The sequence below is a fragment of the Aulonocara sp. 'chitande type north' Nkhata Bay genome, linkage group LG1, assembly GCF_057382095.1.
Source record: "Aulonocara sp. 'chitande type north' Nkhata Bay isolate Kocher_YH1m ecotype deep benthic linkage group LG1, A_spYH_male_GT1.1, whole genome shotgun sequence".
NCBI lineage: Eukaryota > Metazoa > Chordata > Actinopteri > Cichliformes > Cichlidae > Aulonocara > Aulonocara sp. 'chitande type north' Nkhata Bay.
The window spans coordinates 25,859,125-25,871,411 of record NC_141344.1 but is presented as its reverse complement, the minus strand read 5'-3'; the positions used below and the strand labels follow the sequence as shown (position 1 = coordinate 25,871,411).

General features: G+C 41.7%; 1 long non-coding RNA gene across 1 annotated transcript; it reads left to right on the top strand.

Moving 5' to 3' along the window:
- The first annotated feature begins 406 nt into the window (after positions 1 to 406).
- LOC147339183 (uncharacterized) lies at positions 407 to 3,225 on the top strand. The gene is made up of 3 exons (XR_015128895.1): positions 407 to 2,716; positions 2,790 to 2,960; positions 3,040 to 3,225. It is a non-coding gene; the product is annotated as an uncharacterized LOC147339183 (long non-coding RNA).
- Positions 3,226 to 12,287: the final 9,062 nt, after the last annotated feature.

Sequence of the window (12,287 nt, the reverse complement as noted above, 5' to 3'; positions counted from 1 at the left end):
CATTCGGATTGTCTACATTCAAAGGAACTACTTCCTCTTCCGCCTTTCATAGTCATGTGCGAAATACGGCTGTATAAATGTCTCGCAGCCCCTTGGCGTGCGCACTCACAACAATGGCTGAGCGTAATTGAAGTCATGTGCGGACGTATTTTACCTCCACACACAGCTGAGACGTGGTTTGCAATACATGTGGCAAAAAAAGTGCTCCTAGAGTGAGGTGTTGTGGCCATACTAGGGAGACATTCAAAAGGGCGTTTGGGGGGGGAAAATACATTTTACAGGGTTTATTTATCGGATAAAATACGTTAAATGTCACCGTTATTATTGGCCGGCCCGGAAACAGCAGGGGTGTCCAAATTCAGAGGCTGCTTCCACCTGAGGACCCGGCCTTCGCGGTCTAAAGAAAGCCGGGTAGTACGTCACGAGCTCCCTCGGTGGAGTGAAACTCTGCTGTCTGCTCCTTGCTCTCTAAAATATAACCGGGCACTGACGTAAACTCTCGACCGTCTCACACTTCTGTTTAACCATTTTCTGTTTGACGTTTATTCAGCTGTGTGAAAACCCCGGAGGAACCCTTCCGAAGGATTAATAAAGTCAAATTTAATTTAATCAAATCTAATAACTTTAATCTCAGCCAAACCGATTTACTCACGAACAAATAAAACACTGAAAAAGCCAAACAATAACATTTTTAAGTTATCAAAGTGACTTATATATCATGTTTAACCCGAGTAGCGAAAGACCGGGGGGGTTTGAAGACGATGTGTCGGTCGGCTCAGATATTTGAAGTTTACACAGCTACATTCTCACCTGAAAATATGTTAAAAGTTTTTTTGCGACCCAAAAAGAGAAATAAGAGCAATATTAAAACTAAGTTGCTGCTGCCATTGTTGGAAACTGGAATTGGCTGGGCCACGCTATGAATTCTGCAATATGATTTTTCAATTTTGTTGTCTTAGAAAATAGGGGGAAATTCGGGAGAATGGTGGCTCCGGGAGATTTTCGGGAGGGCACTGAAATTCGGTATTCTCTCGGAAAAATCGGGAGGGTTGGCATGTATGGTTGTGGCAACATCACTAACCTTGTCAAACACCTCAGAGTAAATCATATCACAGAATATGACGAGCGTATGTTGAGGTGAACTGAAGAGGAGGAGAGAGACAGGTGCTGCTAGGGCGAGACAGACGTCTCTCACGGAGTCCTTTAGTGCTGCAGGCAGGCAAGCTGTTCAAATAGCACAACTTCATTTTTTTTATTTCTATATGATGAACCCTGCATTATTAAGTGATAAGAACAAATAATCTGTTGTCCTGGAATCATTATGATGCTATAATTTGAGATACAATAAATAAAATAAGTTTTTGTACAAAGTATCGGTATCGGATCAGTATCGCCGATACCACCCTGAATATTACTTGGTATCGGATCGGAAAGAAAATCAGTGGTATCGCACATCACTAACTGATAGTGTTACATTGTGTTTTGGGGATTGTTGTCATGCTGAAAAATGAAGCTGCTGCTTTGCTCAGATGCTTTCCAGGTGATATTGCAAGCTGAGTCATAGTCTGATGGTACTTTCTGCATTTATGATTTCATCAACTTTCACAAGATTTCCTAACACAACTGGCCAAAATGAACCCAAATCACAGATGTATTTTTTCAACAGACTGCTTGCGTGACGAAAGATTGGTTAAAATTGCTAAGTTGTCTATTGTAGACACTCTCGAATTAGAAGCTTTTATTTGAGCAACTCAGAGGCTACATGACTGTTGTGAACACTATTAATATAAAAGCTGAAGAAACTATATTTTCAATCATAGAAAAGAACTTCAGGTATAGTTATGTAAAGAATCTGCTGTGGGCTTTTTTTGTTTTAAATAAGATTGGGATCTTAGGTGCTACCAGTGCCCAATGACGACTATGCTTAAATGACACAACATGACACAAAAAATGCACAGATTCTTTTTCTTTTGTTAGATAAAATTAGGTACATTGCGCGTACAAGAACTTGAATATAAAGTATGTAGCCATTTGCTGAAATGTGATTATATTTCATTATTCATCTCAGAATTAGAAAATGCAAAAATGGTTATTCAACTGTTTGTCAAGCCTCCCCTATCTTATTATGCATTTATATAGCAAATGTACACCAGCAAACTTGAGAAATGCTTTAATTCGCATCAGTCAAGCTGAACGGTAGCTCAAAAGTACAAATACCAAGATCATAAGTGGATAGTCTGGAATCTTGTCCATGCTTTACAGCCCAAAATGTACTGAATTCCCTTTCCTGGAAGATTCATTGGAGTTAGACTGCTACCCAAATCAAAAATCGATGCAGTTATTTTGGGAACATTCTCCATGGTGAGAATAGCCAAGAGGCATGCAACACCAAACAGCTTGCTGAACCAAATGCCTTCAATCGATAGGTTAGTGAATTATGCATGGTATCATGGTGCCGTACAACTCCGCAAAGCCACTTGTGCCTTTGATGCCTGTCTTGATGTGACATTTAATTTATATACGCACAAATGTGTGTGTATTTTAGTATATTTGTCATGGTCTGGTTGGGCACCTGCAGGTCTCAGACAGCGGCTCCTCCTCCTTTAGGCGGAGTCCGGTTGCCCCTCCCTGGCTGACCACCTGTGAGCAATCGTGCCAGCGGTATATCAGACCTGCGCTCTCAACCACTCATCGCCTGAGTATCTGCTATTCCCATGTTAGTTCAGTGGAGCATCCTAAACCTTGTCTTAACGCCGTGTGATGACTGACCTGTCTTTTCTTGTCCTCAGCGATAGCACCCGGAGTGGAGATCTTGTTCCCCTCGCTCCCGTCCTCCTGGACCTGGGCCGCCAGCTGCTCACACAACGTGGCCTGCCGGCCCACTGCTCACCTGCCTGCCTCCCCACGCCTCGACCGCTTCCGGGTTTTCCGCTCCACCTGTCCCCTCCATCTGAAACCAAGTAAGGCAATTCAATTCAACTGCGGAGGATTATTGGTTGTCTGCTGGATCCCTCTGATCGTGATCTCCTCTTGTTCCAGTGCCCCGGCCCCTACCTAGTCCTGTTTCTACCTCCCCGCTGTCCCCGCTGTTCAGCCGTCTCCTAGAGGTGTCTAGGTCGCCCTCATTATCACAGACGAATCCTACGCGCCACTAGTGTGGTGGCGTCGCTTTGTGTTTCACCTTTGTCTTCCTGTGGGTGGAAATAAATCATTTGTTTTCTGTCACCTCGCTTCCGGGTTGGTTTCTGCGCCTGTGTCCATCCCTGTTCCCTCGTGCCGTTGAGCCGTGACAATATTTCACTGATCACGGACATAGTGTTATTTCTTTTTCTTTGATTCTCTAGTGCTTTGTGTGTTACTACGCCTCATGACATGTGACCTCCCACTCTAAGGAAGAGGAGGATGTAGAACAAACATGGACCAGCAGACAACTGCCCACACACTTAAACACATACTTGCACTGACACGCATGCATAGCTCGCTGGTCTATCAAGACTTTCTGGTCTTAAACTGTCAAGGGAGAGCAAGCCTGCATGAATGTGGCACTGGCTTGTTATCGCAACAATCTCTCAACAGCCTTTATTTCAAAAGATGACACATGGTGATGCCTTTTATAATTAAAACTCAAGTGGCTCTCTTTCATTTATTTATTCAGGCACGGCTGTTTCTTCCCTTCCACTTTCATGCTTGTTCAAATTGATTTAACTTTTAAAATTGTCAGTACAAAATAGGTTAGCTACTGCAATTACAAAAGTTCTAATTAAAAGCAGAATGCAAATATATTCATAATTGTGTTGCTGTCTTATCTGTTTCATGGCTGGTGTTACTTTAAAGCAGGCGGGGAGAAAATTAACCTGTGAGAGAGAGGTCGCGAGGTAGAGAGAGAGAGAGAAAGGGGGGAGAAAGAGGGATTTTCCACAAAGTTGTTTCAAATCTTAAACTATGCAATAATGAACATGATAAAAAAACAGCCATTAAATCCAGAGTCACAGAGTCCAAGTTAAGCACATTCATGCAAACCAAATGTTTTTATAGACTCCATCCATTTGTAAAACATGAAATAATTTTTATCCCGGTGGAGATAAAAATTACTTTTTTTAATCTCACCTTTGTGCCCCCCTCCCCCTGAGATCTGCAGCTTTTTCTTATGTATACCTCAAATTTGAGGTATACATAAGGACTGCTGTGTGCGGCATCCTGCAGTTAGAAACTCTTGCTATGAAACACGTCTCTGGAACAATTAAGCACAGGCTTTGTGGGGTGTACAAATATTGGTGCAGCTGCTGTGATGGGCTAAGAGAAAAAAGCAGATGCGCTCCTGAGCAAAAAGATCAATCTGATCATCATTTACTTGCAGTCCATAATGCTTTAAAAAATGCTACTGAACACAGTTATTCTCACATATGTATTAACTTCCAAGCAACAGAGTTAAATCAGAATTTAAAATAGCAGTATTTTGTTATGTGGAAATTTGACATTATTTCATATTAAATATTTCAAATTCAAATTTTTATTTGTCACGTACACAGTCATACACAGTACGATATGTAGTGAAATGCTTGGACAACTGCTCGTGACCTAAAGAAAACAAAAAAGGAAAAGGCTATGAATAAGAAAGGAAATAAATATGAAAAATTAAAAAGGGTAAATTTAACTAGGAAGGAATAAAATATAAATTAAGGTTAAAAATGAAATAACTGTACAACACAAATTAGAATGAAGGGTAAATTTAACTGGGAAGAATAAGATAAAATATATAAATTAAAGTTGAAAATAAAATAACTGTACAACAAAATACACAATATAGAACTATATAAGAATGTATGAAGAAATCTAAATATAAATAAATATATACACAATAACAGCAGCTGTACAAGTATTAACCGGAAATGAAGAATATAGTGACCAGTGTTGTGCAAAAACAAAGTCCAGAAAGTCCAGTGTGTGTGTAAGAACCATATGTGTGGGTCAGTACTGTGTGGTGGTGTGATTGAGAGACCGTATCGCCTGCGGGAAGAAGCTCCTCCTCAGTCTCTCTGTGTTGGTCTTCAGGGAGCGGAATCGCTTTCCTGACCTCAGCAGAGAGAACAGTCTGTTGTTGGGATGGCTGAGGTCCTTCACGATCTTCCTGGCCTTGGTCCAGCACCGCCTGCTGTAGATTGAGTGCAGGTCAGGGAGCTCGGAGCGGATACACAGCTGGCTAAATTGTGCTGTTTTGTTAAACTGAGGTTAGCATGGTGTTGTGATGATTAGCATCATAATCTCACAGGGAGAAGTCCTGGGTTTGAATCCTGTGGTCACCTGGGGCCTTTCTGTGTGGGTGCTCTCCAGGTACTCTGGCTTGGTCCCCCAGTCCGAATTGCAGAATGGCAGATAGAGACAAAATACTGTTAACCTGACTGTCTGCAGTTTTTACACGCTTACATACACACGCAGTTACTGTCCCTCCATTTACAAAGGCAGAGGTATCACGGTGTAATTATTTTATGTGTCATTGTTTTTTCCCCCCTGTGTAATAATACAGGGAGTGCAGAATTATTAGGCAAGTTGTATTTTTGAGGAATATTTTTATTATTGAACAACAACCATGTTCTCAATGAACCCAAAAAACTCATTAATATCAAAGCTGAATGTTTGTGGAAGTAGTTTTTAGTTTGTTTTTAGTTTTAGCTATTTTAGGGGGATATCTGTGTGTGCAGGTGACTATTACTGTGCATAATTATTAGGCAACTTAACAAAAAACAAATATATACCCATTTCAATTATTTATTTTTACCAGTGAAACCAATATAACATCTCCACATTCACAAATATACATTTCTGACATTCAAAAACAAAACAAAAACAAATCAGTGACCAATATAGCCACCTTTCTTTGCAAGGACACTCAAAAGCCTGCCATCCATGGATTCTGTCAGTGTTTTGATCTGTTCACCATCAACATTGCGTGCAGCAGCAACCACAGCCTCCCAGACACTGTTCAGAGAGGTGTACTGTTTTCCCTCCTTGTAAATCTCACATTTGATGATGGACCACAGGTTCTCAATGGGGTTCAGATCAGGTCATGTCATTAGTTTTTCTTCTTTTATACCCTTTCTTGCCAGCCACGCTGTGGAGTACTTGGACGCGTGTGATGGAGCATTGTCCTGCATGAAAATCATGTTTTTCTTGAAGGATGCAGACTTCTTCCTGTACCACTGCTTGAAGAAGGTGTCTTCCAGAAACTGGCAGTAGGACTGGGAGTTGAGCTTGACTCCATCCTCAACCCGAAAAGGCCCCACAAGCTCATCTTTGATGATACCAGCCCAAACCAGTACTCCACCTCCACCTTGCTGGTGTCTGAGTCGGACTGGAGCTCTCTGCCCTTTACCAATCCAGCCACGGGCCCATCCATCTGGCCCATCAAGACTCACTCTCATTTCATCAGTCCATAAAACCTTAGAAAAACCAGTCTTGAGATATTTCTTGGCCCAGTCTTGACGTTTCAGCTTGTGTGTCTTGTTCAGTGGTGGTCGTCTTTCAGCCTTTCTTACCTTGGCCATGTCTCTGAGTATTGCACACCTTGTGCTTTTGGGCACTCCAGTGATGTTGCAGCTCTGAAATATGGCCAAACTGGTGGCAAGTGGCATCTTGGCAGCTGCACGCTTGACTTTTCTCAGTTCCATCCATCCATTCGCTACCGCTTACCCTTTTCAGGGTCGCGGGGGGTGCTGGAGCCAATCCCAGCTGTCATAGGGCGAGAGGCGGGGTACACCCTGGACAGGTCGCCAGTCTGTCGCAAGGCTAACACACAAGGACAGACAACCATTCATACTCACATTCACTCACAGATTCACACCTAGTGGCAATTTGGATTATCCAATTAACCTATCCCCACAAACTGCATGTCTTTGGACGGTGGGAGGAAGCCGGAGTACCCGGAGGGAACCCACGCAGACACGGGGAGAACATGCAAACTCCACACAGAAAGACCCTGGCCTGATGGTGGAATTGAACTCAGGACCTTCTTGCTGTGTGGCAACAGTGCTAACCACCGTGCCTCCGGGTACTCCGGCTTTCTCCCACTGTCCAAAGACATGCACTTAGTGGGGATAGGTTAATTGGTTAATCCAAATTGCCCATAGGTGTGAATGTGCGAGTGAATGTGAGTGCAAATGGTTGTCTGTCTGTGTGTGTTGGCCCTGCGACAGACTGGCGACCTGTCCAGGGTGTACCCCGCCTCTAGCCCTATGACAGCTGGGATAGGCTCCAGCGCCGCCGCGACCCTGAAAAGGATAAGTGGACGCGAATGGATGGATGGATGTCATTAGACCACACCCCCTTCTCAGTACAGAGATGCACATCACCTAATATGCTTAATTGGTAGTAGGCTTTCGAGCCTATAAAGCTTGGGGTAAGACAACATGCATGAAGAGGATGATGTGGACAAAATACTCATTTGCCTAATAATTCTGCACTCCCTGTATTCAACATTGCTTTTTTTTTTTTTTTTTGTCTAAAGGCGAAGAAAGATGCCCAACGGATTTACTTTACCAAACTGACCATCCCAGCCTTGCCGTAATGGTCCATTTGATTCACCTTTTATTGTTTATTTTATTTTCACTTACTGAATACGGGACAGACTTGACTGGGGGAAAGAAGGGGAGAAAGAAAGAGGGAAAGAGAAACAGCTGAGAAGAGGGACGGGGGAGAAGGGCAAAAGACAAAAACCAACAGAACGGGCAGAGAAAAAAAAAAATGCATATATCAATCACCTGGATCACCTGCTGAGAAAGAAAAAAGAAAGCAAGCAGAAGAGAACAAGAGTAATAGAATAAACAACATCACAATGATATATGGGAATATGACAGTAAATACTAAATGTTAAACATTATTGTGCAGCACATAAGATCAACAGAACACAGTGTGCTTTGAGGTAGGAGCCAAAAAGGGTGTAGTTTGTGGGTGTGATCACCCGTGTGTACACCTGTGAGCATGGACGCGCTTGTTTTTTGTTTTTTAAAAGGTTCCTTCATGTAATAATCTGCTAGAGGGTGTGGGGGGGCCACAGCCCCGTCCTCCAGGGCGTGAAGCAGGTGTGGAGGAGATCAAAACTCCAGACATCCAGAGGCCCCCAGAACACAAGAGACCAAGGAAGACCAACAGAGGGGCAGCTGCGCCACTGTCCCGGAAAGAGCTGAGGAGAGTCCCAGATGAGGGCTCACTCAGCAGCCGCGGAGCAGAAGCCAGGGGGAGTTGCAGTGACGCGCCCGTGAGCTCCGCCGGCAGCCAGCTGCGCCTGAGTGACCGAGTATTCAACATTGCTATCAATACATTTTTCAAAAAATGCTTCTCTGTGCAAAATGGGTTCAAAAACACAAACAGCTGTGGGACAATGTTTGTCCGTGATTTAGACAGGGGGAACAAATTGTGGCAGCATCAACCTGATATTATTTGTATCCCGCTGTAACTTTACTGTATGAAGAGCTAACATCTCCAAAATGTCAGGAGTGGTTAGTCATTATACGAAGTGTTTGTGAACTAAAAATCAAGAATGTGGGATTCAGTTTGTCCGTGATTTGGAGAGCCCAGCGCATGCACCCGATGCAGGGAAAACTAATTCTGTCGCAGAGACCTACCTTGACACTTGTGTAAATGAAGCCAAAGGGAAGATATGCTTCACCATATTTTCTAGTCTTTGGCTTGAAAGGTTGGTTTGGAAACATATTTGGCGATAATTCATCTCCTGCTTTGCGTTTGTGTGGGAGCTCTGTCAAAAACCTGTCAATTATGCTAGCAGTGTCCAAGCGTTCTTTTTTTTTTCTTTTCACCCCCCCCCCCCCCCTGCAATGGCTCTGCGGCCCCCCTAGGGGGTGGGCCCCACACTTTGGGAACCTCTGCATTAGGCACTGAAGCGTTAGATCAAGACTTTTGCACAGTATTATATCGTTAGCTTCATAGCATAAGTGCCTAAGTCATTGACTTAGTCAAATGACTTAGGCAATTATGCTATGAAGCTAACGATATGTTCAAAACTGGAGTTACTGTTCACTTTGGTCTCAGTTTACTTACTTTACTGGCTGATTTAGCCAGACTATAGTCTGGCTAAATCAGAACATTGATATATCAATGTTCTGCTTGCCACCCACTCCTAGATAGGACTCAGCCTTTTCATTTACAAAACAACAACAACAAAAAACGAGGCACAATCATAGCAACTCTGTGTTTAACACCATTACCAGCTGTTTCAGTCGATGTAAATTCCAGCCCTGCTCACACCCAAATTTTTTTAGATTTTTATATCATGGCCAGAGATGGGCAGTAACGCGTTACTTGTAATGCGTTACTGTAATCTGATTACTTTTTTCAAGTAACGAGTAAATAAGGGATTACTATTGCAAAAACGGTAATTAGATTACTGTTACTTTCCCGTAGGAACGCTGCGTTACTGCGTTACTAAAACCGTGATTTTTTGCAAGAATGTCTCATGACAGTGACGTAAGCGAGTGCGCCGCTAGTGACAACAGCTGTGTGCAGATCAACAATGGATCACATATCGATTGTGGGAGAGAGTATGAGCGTGCAGAGTTTAAAGCGTGGAAGTACTGACCTTACTTTGAGTTTGATTCCATAAAAAGTGACAAAAACATTAGCGTCCATCGTGCGTGGGAAGAAAACTTCTTTTTACAGCGAAAAAAAACCCTAAACTTCCAAGCAAGCACCGAGTGCACAACGACGTAATGGGAAACTCACAGAGAAACTCGCGGATTCTTCCACTGACCGCTGCGGCACACCTGCACCAGGGTAACCCTCCGCCTACGCCACTCCTGCTTTACAGGTGAAAATAGAGCAACAGGACCGCTGAGTCTTTGACTTTACTGCTGTGTTTTACTTGCATCTATTTAAAAGAGTGAGTGTAAACACAAAAAATATTTTATTTTATGTGCTGGAATGTGCAGAAAATAGATTTAAATGTTAAACTAATTTATTCAAGTCAGAGAATGTTGCATATAATTAAATGTTTGCTTGATGCATAAAGTTAAAAGATTAAAACTAATGAAACAAGTTTTAAAAAGAGACTTTTCCATTTGATTACATTTTGTATGATGGATTATGTAGAAAAAGTAGAATTGGGCTGAAAGATCTATGGCTTTATCACCTCTTCAGGTTGTAAATCGTGTTTTTAAAAAGTAACTAAGTAACTAAGTAATTAATTACTTTTGAAAATAAGCAATCAGTAAAGTAACGGGATTACTTTTTTGGGGAAGTAATCAGTAATTAGTTACTGATTACTTTTTTCAAGTAACTTGACCAACACTGATCATGGCTGTATAAAAAGTGACACAATCCCCATTTAGAAGAAGGAATGGTGTACGTGCAAATCCAACTCAAGACTGGAAAAGAGAGGGATTGTTCTTGGCATGAAGTTCATGAGAGCGTCCAACTGTCCTGTTACAAAACCTCTGAATCACTGACCATGCCTTAGTGTGCACAGGTAAACAGATTACTCCTGAATCTGACAGCATGCTCAGTGGTTGCAGTATATACAGTCAGCACCTGCCCCCTGTCAAGCTTTAGGCTCTGAAGTCTGAAATCTCTGGCCCTTCTTAGCTTATCCAGCTGAAGGAGCGATCAGCTTATGGAATAGTGAAGCATCTGTCATTCATCCATCCTATCCTCTTACAATTCCTAATAACGTCATTTAAAACATCAAAAAGGGTCATCTCCCCATTCCCACAACTACAGCATAAATAGTAACACATTATAACACACACTATTTTATAGTGATGGCCCCCAATGACCTCTTCACATTTGACAGACTGATTTTTTCTTTTGTGCATTTAAAAAGTTTCACTAGACAACCTCTCCTTCAGTCAGCATCATTATCAACAGAACTATGCTGCTCCTGTACAAAAATAACATCTAGCTTTTTATAAGAGCACAGTCTTTCATCGCTGGCTCACTTTAAGTTCAGGGCTGCCTATTCTTATATCACCCATAGCACAAAAGAGGGGGTGGTGAAACGGAACGAAAAAAGGAATGAAACTAAAGAAAAACAAAGTAAAATAACTACTAGACTTATTTAGCAACTGTTAACTGATTTTTAGGCTTTAGGACTATTTTGGGATCAAGGTCGTCTGGATCAGTGAAAGCTTTCTCCATTAAGCACACTGGATATTTCTGAAAACCACTGACAGAAACTGAACTGATGAAAAGCTTAAAATCAAGAATTAGGTCTTCAGTTATAACATTCAGTGCTTATTCTGTGTGACTAAAGATTTTTTTTTAATACTAAAACAGCTGCTATTTCTGACAGCCCATAACTGAGAGGAAGCTGAAGAATCCAGCTTCATTCACTTTTCAAGTGGACTGCCACAGATACAACTTTTCTTTTCCTATTGTCTTTACAAAAGTTAGCTGTTACTATTTCACTTTCCTTGCCAACAAAAAGACGAGTATTTGTGCAGCTTCAGGATCAATGTGTGATTGTTGTATAACCTTGCCCTAGACTTGTATTCTGTTCTCATTTCTGTTTTGCCCCCTTTGATGTCAATGTTTTATGCTTTTTGTGTTGTTTTTGTTTTCTGTTTTTTATTCTGCTGTGCTCTTAGTGTTTCATTCTTTACTACGCATTGCAGCCTCAGTTACTTGTGGTTTCTGTGCCACAGGTTCACCTGTCATTGGCCTCAGGTTTCACTTGACAAGGATGGATGAGATGCTCCTTCACTGCACACCCAGTACATTTAATCTTGTCTGAAGATGCATAGTGTAATCAGAGTTATTTATACCAGACTGAATGTCTAGATTCACAACCTCAAATCCAAAAAAACATGTGCTGCTGTGTAAAAGGTAAATTTAAAACCCCCCAAAACAGAATGCAGTGATTTGCAAATCATGTTAACCCATATTTTATTTACAACAGAACACAGAATATAAGGGGAGAAAATTCACCATTTGAAGAAAAATGGTAGAGGTTCACAAATCTGAAAAAAGCATGTAAAATAAATCAAATAAAATGGCAAAGGAAAGATACCTTATCATATTCAGAACATAATATGATGAAAGGACTCAGAGAATCTGTAAAAATCTCTGTATGCAAGGGAGAAGGCCGATTCAATAAATACAGTATTAGATGCTCTCGATCAACAGACCCTGTTATAACTACATTAAAAACAGACATGGTTCTGTCATGGAAATCACTGTATGTGGTTCCAAAAATCATAAATGAATAAAGTCCATTGTGCCATCCACAAATGCAGGCTAAAGCTCTGTCATGCAAAGAAGGCAACATATCTGAACATCTGTGA